The following is a 15,504-nucleotide window of genomic DNA, read 5'->3' as shown; positions in this document are numbered from 1 at the left end:
GTAGTTCTAGTTTAGACTTTGTTTAGTCACAGTTTGGATCTGATTTGTAGGCTAGTTCTAGTTTATATGTTTTTTAGTGCCAGTTTATACCTGGTTTAGTCCCAGTTAGGCCTTGTTTAATCCTGGTTTAGTACTGGTTTTTAGTCCTATTTAGACCTGGTTTAGTCCTGGTTTAGACCTGGTTTAGTTTAATCCAATTTAGACCTGGTTTAGTCCTCCATCCATCCATTTTCTTTTACTTATCCAGGGCCGGGTCACGGGGGCAGCAGTCTAAGCAAGGACTCCCAGACTTCCTTCACCCCAGACACTTCCTCCAGCTCCTTCGGGTGGACCCCGAGGTGTTCCCAGGCCAACCCAGAGACATAGTCCCTCCAGTGTGTCCTGGGTCTTCCCTGGGGCCTCCTCCCGGTCGGACATGCCCAAAACACCTCCTGAGGGAGACGCCCAGGAGGCATCCGGAACAGATGCTCGAGCCACTTCAGCTGGCTCCTCTCGACGTGGTTTAGACCTGGTTTAGTCTTAGTTTAGTTTAGTTCTTTTTAGACTTGGTTTAGTCTTAGTTTTGTTTAGTGCTTTTTAGACTTGGTTTAGTCTTAGTTTAGTTTAGTCCTATTTAGACCTAGTTTAGTCCCAGTTAGTCCTGGTTTAGTCCTGGTACAGGTTTAGTCCTATTTAGACTTGATTTAGTCCCATTTAGACCTGGATTAGTCATAGTTTAGTTCAGTCATATTTAGACCTAGTTTAGTTCCAGTTAGAACTGGTTTAGTCCTGGTTTATTTTATTGGTATTTAGACCTGGTTTAGTCCTGGTTTAGTTCTAGTAAGAGATCATCTCCAGATCAGATACTGTTTACTTGTCAAAATGCACATATATTGGTTTATGGTAAATCTCTTCAGACTTCATTAGTTTAATCCCACATTGCAGACTATTCCATTCCCGGCAAAGCAATCATTTCCACAGAAACCCCCAAACGGAAAAGCTACATAGTGCACCTTTAAGCCACAATATACTGTCTGAGTAGCGCATCCAACAAAATCACATTACCCTGCTGCATATATAGCCTCATATCTGACCCTAGAGTGGACCGATGATTGACAGTTCCTCAGAGCAGACAGGAAGTGCGGCGGGACTGTGACCACCGTGTTGTAAATGTGTGTGTGTTTTTAGAGCTACGTGATGATCGGGGGACCTGACATGGGCCTATAGATGTCAGCGTTACACCAACCACTCAGGACAGCGCCCCCCATGGGACAAACAGCATCAGTGAGCGGGCAGCAACTGAATTTTTTATCTCTCCACCGCTCCCTATAGTCTTGTTATGGTTGAAAGATGGACGGCTTGGTTACAAAAATAGATACTGTTTTGATTTTATATGATTGATTAAAGGGCCCATGATACGCCATTTTCCGATGTATATTATAATGTTGTTTTTCATCGCGAACAGACCTGGAGTTGTGTTTTGTTTCATTCACACGTTTTTCAGACGAGTATTTCAGAATTATTTGGATAATTTCAGCTCAAGATTTTCCAATCGCTACTGAAGTAAAGGTGGATCAGAGCATTTTGAGCTTTGGAGATGTAGAGAGACTAATAATAAAGAGTTACTCAAACATTGTGTGGATGAAACAAAACACAATTCCATGTTTGTTTTTGAGGTGTAAAAACATTATAACATGACTAAGAAATCTGTGTATCATTCATTCATTCATTTTTCAAAATAAAACCAAATTTGTTTATTCAGTTTTTGATGTTTTTGTTTAAATTAACAATGGAAAAAAAAATAACGGCCGTTTCCTTGTTTACGTGACTTAAACTGTGATGCTGGACTGAACCAGGACTAAACCAGGTCCAGGATCAGACCAGAACCAGACTGGGCTTGAGACCGGGACTGAGACCTGGGAACAGGATCAGACTGAGACCAGGACTGAGACCGGGACTGAGACCGGGACCAGACCATGACCAGACCAGGACTGAGACTGGGACTGAGATCAGGACCAGAATGGGACCAGACCAGGACTGAGACTGGGACTGAGACCAGGACCAGACCGGGACCAGACCAGGACCAGACCGTGATTGAGACCGTGTTTGAGACCGGGACTGAGACCGGGACTGAGACCGGGACTGAGACCTGGGACTGAGACTGAGACTGAGACCAATCCAGGCCTGAAAACGGTTTAGTCCTGGTTTAGTCCTGGTTTAGTCCTGGTTTAGTCCTGGATTAGTCCTGTTTCAGTCTGTATGCGACGCAAAAGACTCGCAAAAGTCTTCGTTTAAGTCACGGAAACGGGAAGCGGTCGTTATTCATTTTTTTTCCATTATTCGTTTAAACACAAAATCGAAAACTGAAATAAAAAACATTTTTTCATTTACATTTTGGAGGCAAATAATGAGGAAAACTTGTTCTTTGATTTTCTTTTTTGTTTTTTTATTGAAAAAGGAATGAACGAATGATACACGGATTCTCCAGGGATGTTTGTGATAAAAGACAACATTAGAACATAGATCAGAAAATGGCATAACATGGATCATTTAATCTATAAGAAAAAGAATATATGTCATACCTGTAGACCCTGAACAGGAAATATATCTAATATCGCCAGTGTATTCTCATCTATTTTCTTCGCAATCTAAAGATGCCTTGTTCACAGTGGAAAATACTGTCTACTCTCTCTGGTATGTGCTGTTTTGTTCTATAGAAATCTTGCATTGCTACAAAATCCTTGAAACTGCTCTTGAGACAAATGACGCCTCTGTGATACTGCAAACCGAGCAACAAATCAGCTCTGTTGAGATTTACAGAAATACTGAGTGAAAACTATACAGGCCAGTGGTTCTTAAACTTTAGTTAGATAGATTTAGATACAAAAACATTATTCATGGACATTTTAAAAGGGAAGAGAACAAAATAATATAGTTTCCATACTTAAAAATACATTTAAAACACTAACCTTTTCACACTTTCCTCTAATCCTAGCAGAGACCTAGTTCAATCTTAAATCCTGGTTTAGTCCTGGTGTAGGTGTGACCTTATTTAGGTTTAGTTCTGATTCTGATGTGGTCTAATTCTGGATTAGTTCCACTATTTATTCCTGGTTTAGCCCTGGTTCAGTCCTGATTCAATCCTAGTTGAGTTCAGATTATGGCCTTGTTCTTGTTTAGTCCTGATTTAGTTCTGATTTAGCCCTGGTTTAATTCTGATTTAGGTCTGGTTAATATCTAGTTTAGTCCTGGTTTAGTCCTGATTTAAATCTGGTTTATTCCAGGTGTAGTCCAGGTTTAGTGCTGGTTTAAATCTGGTTTAGTCCTGTTTTAGTCCTAGTTCAGTCCTGGTTTAGTCCTGGTTTAGTGCTGGTTTAGATCTGGGTTAGATCTGGTTTAGTCCTGATTTAGTTCTGTTTTAGATTTGGTTTAGTCCTGGTTTAGATCTGGTTTAGTCCTGTTTTATATCTGATTTAGTCCTAGTTTAGATCTGGTTCAGTCCTAGTTCAGTGCTGGTTTATTCCTGGTTTAGTTCTGGTTTAGATCTGGTTTAGCCCCATTTTGGCCCTGGTTCTATACTGGTTTAGTCTTAGTTTAGATCTGGTTTAGTCCTAGTTTAGTCATGGTTTCACCTTGGTTCAGTCCTGGTTTAGTCTTGGTTTAGATCTGGTTCAGACCTGGTTTAGTATTTTTCTTTGGTTCTGGTTTAATTTAATCCTGGTCCACACTCTTTTTAGTCCTGGTAGTTTAGTTTCATTGGAGTGTAGTTTTTGGCTCAGTTTGACAAAATGATGTAAGTTTTTATGTAACATTTCCGTCAGTCTTGGTTTCGTGGGGGGCAGTTGGAGACCAGATGGAGCTGTGACCTGCACACATGGGGACTAATCAGGGCACGACTCAAATCCGATCCAAGTTTCAGTCCAAATGCCACACTGAATACTTGAATTATACTTTACTGGAACTAGTATTTGGCTCCAGAAAGTCAGTAGATGTAAAATTAATGCATAAATTGGGTATTTTAAGATTATTTCTGATTTAAAAGGCTGGCTTTTGTTGCAGAAAGAACTACATTGACCATGATCCTTTGCACTTGGTGGTTTTATAGCTTAAAAATACCAAAAAGCTCACAAACTCACCTTTAAATATCACAATAAATATATATTAAGTTTATAGAACAATTCCTGCCCTATGGGTATTTGGGTATTGTTGAGGAATTTGGTGTTTGAAATGTGTCGTTAATGAAAAATGGTTTGGGACGCCGTGTGAGCCTAAAGGTCAAAGGTCATGGCTGATCACCTCAGGCTAAACGCCCTCAATATGTTTTAAATGGTTTCTCTTTGGTTTATGAGCCATGAATAGTGATTATGGTTTAGTCCTGGTTTAGTCCTGGTTTAGTCCTGGTTTGGACCTGAATTTGATCTAGTTGAATCATTTTTTTTTTTTTTTTTTGGTTTGATTTGGTTACCCTGTTAGTTTTGGTTTAGTCCTGGGTTAGTTCTGGTTTAGCCCTGGTTTAGTCTTGATTCAGACCTGGTTTAGTCCTGGTTTAGTTCTGGTTTAGTCCTGGTTCAGCCCCAGGTTAAATTCTGGGATTTATTTATTGTTTAGTGTTGATTATGATTTAGTCCTGGTTTAGTTTTGATTTAGACCTGGTTTAGTCCTAATTTAATCCTGGATTAGTCCTGGTTTAGTCTTGATTTAGGTTTGATTTAGTCTTGATTTAGACCTGGTTTAGTCCTTGTTTAGTCCTGGTTTAGCCCTAGTTTAGTCTTGATTTAGATCTGGTTTAGCCCTGTTTTTTTCCTGGTTTAAACTTGATTTAGACCTGGTTTAGTCCTGGTTTATTCCTGATTTAGTCCTGGGTTAGTCCTGATTTAGTCTTGATTTAGTCCTGATTTAGTCCTGTTTTAGTACTGGTTTAGTTTTGATTTAGCCCTGTTTTAGCCCTGGTTTAGACCTTGTTTAGCCCTGGTTTAGACCTGTTTTAGTACTGGTTTAGTTTTGATTTAGCCCTGTTTTAGCCCTGTTTTTAGACCTTGTTTAGTCCTGGTATAGCCCTGGTTTAATTCTGGTTTAGTCCTGGTTTAGTCCTTGTCATATCATTACCATAGTGTCTTAATAACGATGTAAACCATTAAAGTCCCATTAACATTTTCTATATCTTTAATTGTCTTGTATTTCCGTATCATTTTCACAGTGTCTCCCAAAGCAGGATTTTCTCATTAGTGACTTTAAACCGCCGGCGTTCGGGAGCTAATCACGTCCTCTGACATCGCCCCGAGCGTTTCCATGGTGATTTTAATAAATATATTTTGTGAAGACTGCATTAAACTGCGTCAACATACAGTTATTATAAAGGCTCATGGGAGAAATGATCCGAAACCACACGACTTATTTACCAAGAAATAACCTGTCAAAACAAAGACGCACTTTATTTGTAAGCAAGAAAATTTGTAGTTTTATTTTGATGTGGTCTAATTCTGGCTTAGTCCCTCTGTTTATTCCTGGTTTAGCCCTGGATCAGTCTGGTTTAGTCCTGGTTAAATCCTGGTTATGGCCTTATTCTTGTTTAGTCATTGTTTAGTCCTGGCTTAGTTCTGATTTAGCCCTGGTTTAATACTGAATGAGTCCTGGTTTATTCCTGGTGTAGCCCTGGTTTATATCTGGTTAAGTCCGGGATTATATCTGGTTTAGTCTTGGTTTAGACCTGGTTTATATCATGTTTAGTCCTGGTTTATATCTGGTTTAGTCCTGTAGACCTGGTTTAGTCCTGTAGACCTGGTTTAGACTTGATTTAGACCTGGTTTAGACCTAGTTTAGTCCTGGTTTAGTCCTGGTTTAGCCCTGATTTAGTCCTGGTTTAGACCTGATTTAGTCCTGGTTTAGTCCTGGTTCATTCCTAGCTCAGTTCTGGTTCAGTCCTAGTTTAGTACTGGTTTAGTCCTGGTTTAGACCTGGTGTAGTCCTGGGTTAGACGTGGTTTAGATGTGGTTTTGTCCTGGTTTAGTCCTGGTTCAGTCTTGGTTCAGCTCTGGTTTAGTCCTGGTTTAGTTCTGGTTTAGTCCTGGTTTAGACCTGAGTTAGACCTGGATTAGTTGTGGTCTAGTCCTGGTTTAGACCTGGTTTAGTCCTGGTTCAGTCCTGTGCATGTAGAGCCTCTCTCACCCCCCTCACTGTTCTGCACATGAACAATAAAGCATAACAAAATAAAACTTCATGTTGTATTTGTCTTTCTAAACTGTAGTAATAGTAATAGTAATAATATTAGTAAACAGACAGATGTCGTTTGCAGGATATATTTTCAAACACACATCTTTTTCCACACACACCATTCCACAATCCTCTGATAAAAACACATGGATATAGTGCTGTAACTCTTTAGTCGATTAATCTGTCAATCAGTCAAAATTTTGATTAGTCAACTTTTATTATCATTTTATTAGAAACATTAGAAAGGAGAAGGTATATTGTGTAAGTTAGCTGAAGATTTGAGAGTGAATCATGAGCTTGATCTGACATTTTACTTTATAAATACAGAGTTTCCTGGTATTTCTCTGTCTTAATAATAGTTTTTTAGTTGAACTTCCAGGTGTAGTCCTGTGAGCAAGGTTCATATTAACAAAACAACTCAATTAAAACACGGATTAATACGAACATTTTAAGACCAAAATGATGATTCTCACTGCAGCAGGTACAGAGAGATGAGTGACGGTTTTTCAGTGTAAAGTCAATTGGAGCCAGAGTCGATGGAGCCGGAAGTGCGCCCCATGCTCACTTCCTATTCGTTATATCTATTTATATAAACAGTTCATGGTCCCAGAGTCCCCCGTGTCTGAGCGCAGGGCCCCGGTGCCACAGACTGAACACTGAGGCTCTGAGTTATTACAGGACTGAACCAGAGCCGCAGGGCACAGGTGATAATGAGGAGGATATGTATATGTGAGGATGGAGGGATGGAGAGAGGGAGGGAGAGAGAGATGAAGGGAGGGAATGAGGCAGTGGGGGGAGAGGAGAGAGAGAGACAGACAGACAGACAGAGAGGAGGGGGTAAAGGAAGACAGAAGAGAAACAAAAAATAAGGAGGAGATATAGATAGGACAATGGAGAAAGAAGGAAAGACAGAGAGGGAGAAAAAGAAGGAGAGGAAGAGAGGGAAATGGAGGGAAACAGAGAGAGATGGAGAGAGAGAGAGAGGAAAGAGAGATGAAGAGAAAGAGAGCAGACAGGAAAAAATGGAGAGAGAGAGATGGAGAGAGTGGGAAGGAGGGAGGAAAAGAGAAGGGGGGGTAGACAAGAGAAAGGAGAAATAGGGAGAGAGGGAGAGACAGGGAGGGAAACAGAGAGAGATGGAGAGAAAGAGAGGAGACAGTGAGAGATAGAACGAGGGAGAGAAAGGGATAGTGGAAAGGGAAAAAGGCAGGGGGTAGAGAAGGGAAAGGAGAAATAGGGAGACAGGAAGAGAGAGGGCGAGAGAGAGAGAGATGGAGAGAAAGAGAAGAGATAGGGAGAGATGGAGAGAGGGAGAGTGAGGGATGGTGGAGAAAGAAAAAGAGGAGAAAGAGAGAGAGAGTGGGAGAGAGGAAGGGAAGAAAAAGGAGAAATAGGGAGGGAAACAAGAGAGAGATGGAGAGAAAGAGAGGAGCCAGAGAGAGATGGAGAGAGGGAGAGAGAGATGGAGAGAGGAAGAAAGAGAGATGGAGAGAGAAAAAGAAGAGAGAGAGAAAGAGAGCAAGAGCGAGAGAGGCGGAGGAGGTAGAAAAAAGAAAGGAGACATAGGGAGGGAAACAGAGAGAGATGGAGAGAAAGAGAGAGAGGGATGATGGAGAGTGAACAAGAGAAGAGAGAGAGGAGGAGAGAAGAGAAAGGAGAAATAGACAGAGGGGGGAGAGGGAGTGAAAGAAGGGGATCAGAGATAGAGAATATTTAGTAGAGAAAAACAAGAGAGGAAGGGAGAGCGAAAGAAGGAGGTAGAAGAGAGAGTGAAAGTGGGATAGAGAGAAGTGTGAGCACACTCAGAGAAGAAGACAGAGAAGAGAAGAAAGATCGGGAGAGAGAGAAATAGACATGACGGAGAAAGAGGGATGAGAGAGAGGGAGAGAAGACGACAGGGAGATGGAGGGAGATAAATAATTCTCTATGGGAAAACAATATACAGTATTTGATTAAAACGTTGAATATTTTGATTTCAATAGTTTTGACTTCTGCCAGTTTTGATGCTAAACACAAATGACTTTTATTTTACCAGTGAGTCAAGTTTATACATTTGAAATCGCTTAGAATTATTCATCAGATGCAAATTATGACCTAAAACAAAAACAGTCACATCTCCCAATCACATGGACCACAGGAACCAGGGCCCAGTGCAAAGAGGGGCCCCTCGTGAAGCTTATAGCGAGCATTTTTCATTAGAGAATAGATTATTTATACCCAGGGCAGAGTTTGGTGCTACATATTTGGCCCACAGGAAAACAGTTTACACCTTTTTCGCACCAGAAGTCACTGTGTGTTAGAGTAAAATGTTCTGATACTGAGGCCCCGTTCAAAACAATACGAGCTCAAATTTGATGTGCAGGACCAGACCGACAATACACTGTGAGGATAATGCGTTCAGATTCATGGGATTAAGTCATTTTTACAGAAAAGGCCCAAAGGAAACGCTCCAGTCAAAATCATTTAACGCATTTTAGAAATCAAAATAGACAAAAATACAAAAATGTTACAGAGTATGGGATTAAACTTGTATATTTCTACGTGTGGAAACCAGCTGCGTGCTTTTCTCTCTGTAATTGAATAAATGCAAAATCGAGGAGTGGAATGGCGTACTTTTGCATCTCCATGGTGACAAGCGAGATAAAACAAATCTTGACGTTGCAGGTAATTCTATGTAACCTTGATTTTACCACTTAAAGGCTCCTGATTTTTCACACAAACCTGCATATTTAGGCTGAGTTTTTCTCACAAACAGAAAATTGGTCGAACCCGTTCCTAGGGGTGAAAGGAAGAAACATAGACAATAAATGGTAAATAACAAGTGACCCTTTTAATTAACAGGCAAAAAGTAAAGTAAACAATAAACTCAAAAGTAAGCTAAATCAATGTCCAATTACAAAAAACAAACCTCTAGTTTCTCCATTTCAACACCACACAGAAAGTACAAAGAGACACAACCCTAAAGTTGTGCTGCTCGCATTGACCCAGCCGCCCGGACTTGCAGGTTTTTGGCATTTTTTTGCAGGGCGAAATTGGTGAGTAGAAGCCGCGAATTGGTGACGTGGAAGTCCAGTGCACCAATCACTGGCCAGGGTACTGGATCCAACCGGTAAAAAGGCAAGGGCGTACGTTTGGTCTCAGCACAGTCACACAATGCTGAATTCTTCAACACTTTACTTTTTTTTTTTTTTTTTTTCAGATTTTAAGAACATTTTGGGCTCTTGTGCAACAGAAAACATTCCAGAAAATAAAGAATATTAGCCTATAAAATTCTTACTCTCAAAATAAATACTACAACTGCTGCTTTATTGGGATCTTGTGCATTGACCTTCTAAGATGATTCTTTAGCGGATAACAGTGATGTAGAAGTTTATAGCAGATTTCCCTTTGCTTGTTGGTGATGAGCTATTTAGAGTTTTAGAGTATAGAGAGATTTAGAGTCTGGCTGCTGAGAGCACATGAGTATGGCTCTGTTTGGGAGGTGCACTTGTGGTGATAGTCGCTCTTTTTCTGCGGCGACTTATTATAAGGCAAGTTTAACTGAAGATGAAGCCAAGATTAGGATAAGCTAAGATAGATAGATAGATAGATAGATAGATAGGCTCCTGGCTCCACTAATGACTTCACTCTGTTGCAGCCAATGAAACAGCAGCATGGGTAACATTTCATAAACATAATGTGAACTGAAATGTGTTGAATTAATACTACTGAGTTTGGAAAAACATCAGAATAAATGTATAGTTTTGTTTATTACAGTAAAATGGCAAATATTGATAGGGACTATTTGTCTTCCCTAAATATTGGTTGTAATATGTCCCCACCGTCCATATGCAAACCTACACTCTTGTAAAAAGGAGTCCACCAACCTGGAGTTAGGGCCTCTGCTCACTGCTTTTCATGCGTGGAATAAAGTGCTCAACAATGAGAGGACACCGGGGGGACAAAAACACTCTGTTCCACCTTGTGATGTCATGTGGTAATACAGGAAGTGTTCCAGTGTGTTTTTAAACTCCACACAACTTCACTAGAACCATTTGGATAATGAGATTGAGCAGTAAAATCTCTACGAAATTAAAGGTAAAAGAGAGACAGAGGAGAGAAAGATGGAGACAGAAAGAGAGAGATAAAAATAAGCACATTTAGCATCTATCTATTTATAAAACATGTAATACATTTATTCTTATACTTAAGGGACCCAATTACTCTATGTTCTGATCTGTTCTAATATTGTTTCCTCATCACAAACAGACCTGGAGCTGTGTTTTGTTTCATTCACACATGTTTAGGTTATTCATCTTGTTTTCAGATTTATTATCTACTTATTAGTTCTGAGACTGTTTAATTCTAGTCTAGAGGTAGTTTATTTTAAGATAACCTGTCAACTTGTAAAATGATCTTGCTGCTTGGATGGATAATTTCACTATTTTTAAGCCATTTTCTGATTGATTGAAGTGTTTATATCTTAAATTTTGAAGCTTTTTTGCAGTGTGCTAAAAAAACTGGTTTTGAGTTTAGGAGATGTAAACAGACTAATAATAAAGAGTTACTCAAAACACAACTCCAGGTCTGTTTTTGAGGAGGTAACATAATTCTAACATGGCTTAAAGCTCACAAGAGTCAACTTTGTAATATAGGAGCTTTAACATTCTTTCTATATTGAATTTCAAAGATAAATTCTCTTTGTACAATATAAAGATGTTATTCGTTTTGATGGGTCCATGTCCATGTCTCTTCTTATTGCGTGTGCGTGTGTGATGTGACGCCCCCTTGGGTCAAAACACCACTATATCGTATACTGCCATGTACTTGTGCTTCTATAGACACTACAGACTGTGAATCTCATAGGGAGGTAAGGGTGAGAAAACGCATGTATTATTCCTTTGCAAAGAGCTGCTGCTGATTTAATATGATTCTATGGACCTGGGCGCTCTGGGGTTCGCTCTATTCACGGGAAATGTAGAGCAGGTTTGAGGATGTAGACTTGTATGTTTTTATACTGAATGTACTGCGTGTATTTAATAGATAGACTTCTATTTTTTTTATAACTCAGAGTCAGAAATGCTTTAGTGTCATAGTGTGTGAATAGAAGTGAATAAAAATCATGAATAAAAATGCTATTAATACTATTAGTAATACTTTTTATACATGCATAGGCGTAAAGTTTGTTGTTTTTTTACTCAACATGTAGAAAGAAAAAGATTTGGTTCTTTTAAAAGAAGAGACCCGATTGTTGTTAAAAGGTGCACTATGTAAGTTTTCTGGTGGAGGGTCTGCCATCTGTGTGTCTCCAGGGAGATGTTATTGAATATCTCGGAATGGCATTAAATGTATCCATCTTGCATTTACTCAATAACATGGGTTTTTATTGACCTAAAAACTTTCATTCTTACTGTAAGTAGGCTCATCTTTCGACTTCATTCAAAAGCCCTTACGACAAGAGGAAAAACAAGGACGAGATCACGGATACAAGCTCAGTCACACGGGAGGAGTTCAGAGTAGAGCCGCTGCTCCTCCACGTCGAGAGGAGCAGCTGAGGCTTGAGCACCTGTTTCGGATGCCTCCTGGACGTCTCCCTCGGAAGGTGTTCAGGGCATGTCCCAACAAAAGGAGGCACTGGGAAAGCCCCAGGACACGCTGGAGGGACTATGTCTCTTGGCTGGCCTGGGAACACCTCGGAGTCCCCCTGGAAGAGCTGGAAGAAGTGTCCGGGGTGAAGGAAGTCTGGGAGTCCCTGTTTAGAGTGCTGCCCCTGCGACACGGCCCTGGATAAGTGGAAGAAAATGGATGAACTAGGCTTGCCTCTCCACATATCTGACATATAACTTGGCCCTGTGATGTCACCTGCTGCCTTTGTAGAGATAAATAAGTGTAATGCTATACTATGGAACATTCTAGGCAGTATCCATGGAGAAAAGCAGGCGATGGACCCAATCCAGAAAAGTTAGACAGTGCACAGCCGACTTGTTCATGAACATTACATCATTAAACATTTGCCTTCTACACATGGCTTTCTGCCTGTTATATGGAACATTTTATGAACTTTTTTACCATTTAACCAATATCATATTTTGTTTTAAATCTAGTTAATCGCTACGGCAACAGTCTTAATTTTTCTTCGCTCTCCCTGATGCAACTGAGGTAGCGCTAAACTAATTAAAGTAGCTCCAGGACAAATGACCTTCCCCATAAAAGCCAGAGATCGTTAACTGGAGCTGACACTTCACAGACCTTTAACACCGCGATACTCAACCAGAGGCTAAACACTGAGAGGCAGAAAAGCAGCTTAAATCAGGTTAAAGACAATAGCTGCGAGCATCAATGTGCAGGCAACTCTGTAAAGGTCAAAGGTGATAACTATTTTGTAACATACCATTTTAGTATAGCAACATGAAATTGATTGATTGTAGTTTTCAAGTTCACGGCTCCTTTTACGTTTAGTTGAGTAGAGATTGTCAATTCAAAAACTCAGCCTAAATCTGCAGGGTTTGTGTGTCAAACATGTGTGAATGAAACAAAACACAACTCCAGGTCTGTTTGTGACGAGGAAACAACATCACAACAGAGATCAGAAAACAGCGTCATATGGGCCCTTTAAACAATAAAATTCATCACTTTGTTTTCTCAAAAGAAAAACAGCAAGCAAATTAATTTATTCGAGCGTAGTAATTAAAATGCAAATCACTTACTCTTTCTGGGCTCATGCAAACACAATATTTGTTAGTGGTGGAGGGAAAGGACAGATTAAAAACACATTTTCAGACTAACATTTGCTTTTGGTGTATTCCAGTGTATGACGATGTTTGTAACAAAGTTTGTCAAATTCAAGACTTTAAACACGCTGTATAATTTTCTTTCTTTTATTTCTCACTTCCCTAATGCAGCAATGAACGCTCTTCACAACAAAAACTAGCATGTTGACAGTGCACTTCCTCAGTACTCAGTCAGTGATCTCATTTTGTCTGTGCTGCTTTTAGAACATACTGGGACAAATCTCATTTGAATTCAATTTAAATTTGAAAACAAAATTTAATTAAATGTGAGTCCCATGGCAACGTGTGAGTGCCTGTCAGACACTGAGCGATTTGTGAAACTTAGTGTTTTCTGAGCTCAGTTTTTAACATTTCATGGGATTTTAAACTAATAAATAGTGCAGCATTTGCATTTCAAAGGACACAAATAAGGGACCTTCCAGAGGAAATACTTATATATTATATATAAATGTATTCATATTTACACTTGGGCTGTCGAAATAACCGCAAAAATGAATCACAGCGGTACTAAGGCTACGTTCAGACTGCAGCCTGAAGTGACCCAAATCTGATTTTTTGGCCCCTGTGTGACCTGTATCTGATCTTTTAATGACAGTCTGAACGACACAGATCTGATTTTTTCAAATGTGACCCAGGCCACTTCGATATGTGGAACTGAAACCGATACATATCCGATCTTTTGACATGCGACTTCAGTCTGAACAGCCAAAGCACATTGATCTGACCTACACGTTATCAACAAGCCACAAATGTCACTATTCTGTGCTGAAGTGGGTGAAAATTGTTAATGAACTAAGTGTCAGTGAAGTGAAGCACATCACCACTCACCACTCTTGGCTACGTCTCCACATCCACACGTTCCTTTCAACGGACGTTGTTACTTCTGTCCCACAAAACGCCACGGCCAAAAACCTCATCCTTCTCCTTCTCAATCTCCTCCTTAAACAATTAAGTTCTACATGTTCTGGCTCCGGTACAAGAGAAACTTTAAAATCGCCAGGTGCTCAATGCTCGCGTCCATGTTTGGACAACTTCCGTAAATGCAGAGCACGCTCACTGTGGATGATGTCATCGTGTCTCCAGTGCACATGCGGGACACTTTTGGGCCGTTTAATGTTCACACTGGAGTCACATACAAGTGGAATTTAATTGGAAATGTGAACGACCTCACAAAAACATCGGATTTCACAAAAAAATCTGAATTGAGCGTTAAGCCCTGCAGTCTGAATGTAGTCTAAGAGGCCCACCGCATACCACAGGAGAAATTCCCTAACCGCAACAGCCCTAATTTACACAACTAATTTTCCATCTCTTGTACACCTTTGTACATTTCTCCCCTTTGTTCTCTTAACCTTTTGGTCCTGCATCATTAGACAAACCCACTACGACATCTCTAAGTGTGTTCCTCCTCTCCCTCCGTCCACAGACCTGCTTCACTTCACTGAGTTTGATGTTTTTCCAACCACCGTTTCACCCTTCGGCCAGTTTCACCACCACCTCAACCACTGAACCGTGCTCCTGTTCGCTCAGTCCTCCCCCGCCTACGGCCCAAAGCAACAGAGAGAAAGACAGACAGAGAGAGTGAGAGTGTGTGTGCTGTAAATTACCAGACAAAGTGAGAGAGAGAGAGAGAGGGGAGGGAAAGAAAGAGGGAGGAAGAGGGGAGATAATAGCAAAGAATAGCTCTATCTATCCATCTCTCTCTATCATCTCTGTATCTCGATCTATCATTCTATCTCTCTATCCATCAATCCATTGATCTCTCTATCTATCCATCTATCTATCTCTTTATTTATCTATCTATCTATCTATCTATCTATCTATCAATCAATCTAACCACTGAACCGTGCTCATGTTGTCTCATCCCTCCTCTGCCTACGGCCCAAAGCACTGTAGAGAGTTTGTGTGTTTGTGTGTACAGGAAATTACCAGAAAAGGCGAGAACGAGAGAAAAAAGAAAAAAAGAGAAAAAGAGAGAGAGAGTGAAAGAGGGAGGAGGGCTTGTGTGTACAGTAAATTGCCAGACAAGGTGAATATCTTGCTTCTATCCTCCAGGACGGGGGGGCAGTGATCCGGTGAGCTCTGACCCAATTTGAGTGAGGGTTTGCGGGCAGGCGGCGGTGGTCTCGCCCCTGGAAGTGTTAGCGCTGACAGGTGCAGAGATGGGAGATAATGGGTGGATAATGCCAAGCAGGGCAAGAGTGGATGGATTTAGGCTAGAAAGAGAGAAAGAGAGACAGAAAAAGAGAAAGAGAAGGATAAGAAAAAGCACAGTTAGCATCTATCTATTTATAAAACGTGTAATACATTTATTATTATACTTAAAGTTCACATACTGTATTACACTATTTTCTGATCTGTTTTAATGTTGTTTTCTCATCACAAACAGACCAGAGTTGTGTTTTGTTTCATTCACACATGTTTAACACACAAACCATGTATATTTAGGCTACAGAGAGAGAGGATGCAATGTCCAATCTCTCCTCTGCATATTTCTCTGGCCATTCATTTCGTTATTCATTTCATTTTCAGATTTATTATCTAC

The sequence above is a fragment of the Boleophthalmus pectinirostris genome, unplaced genomic scaffold, assembly GCF_026225935.1.
Source record: "Boleophthalmus pectinirostris isolate CB_2022bp ecotype Guang Dong unplaced genomic scaffold, ASM2622593v1 HiC_scaffold_11, whole genome shotgun sequence".
NCBI classification, from domain to species: domain Eukaryota; kingdom Metazoa; phylum Chordata; class Actinopteri; order Gobiiformes; family Gobiidae; genus Boleophthalmus; species Boleophthalmus pectinirostris.
Note: the sequence above shows the minus strand (reverse complement) of the source record.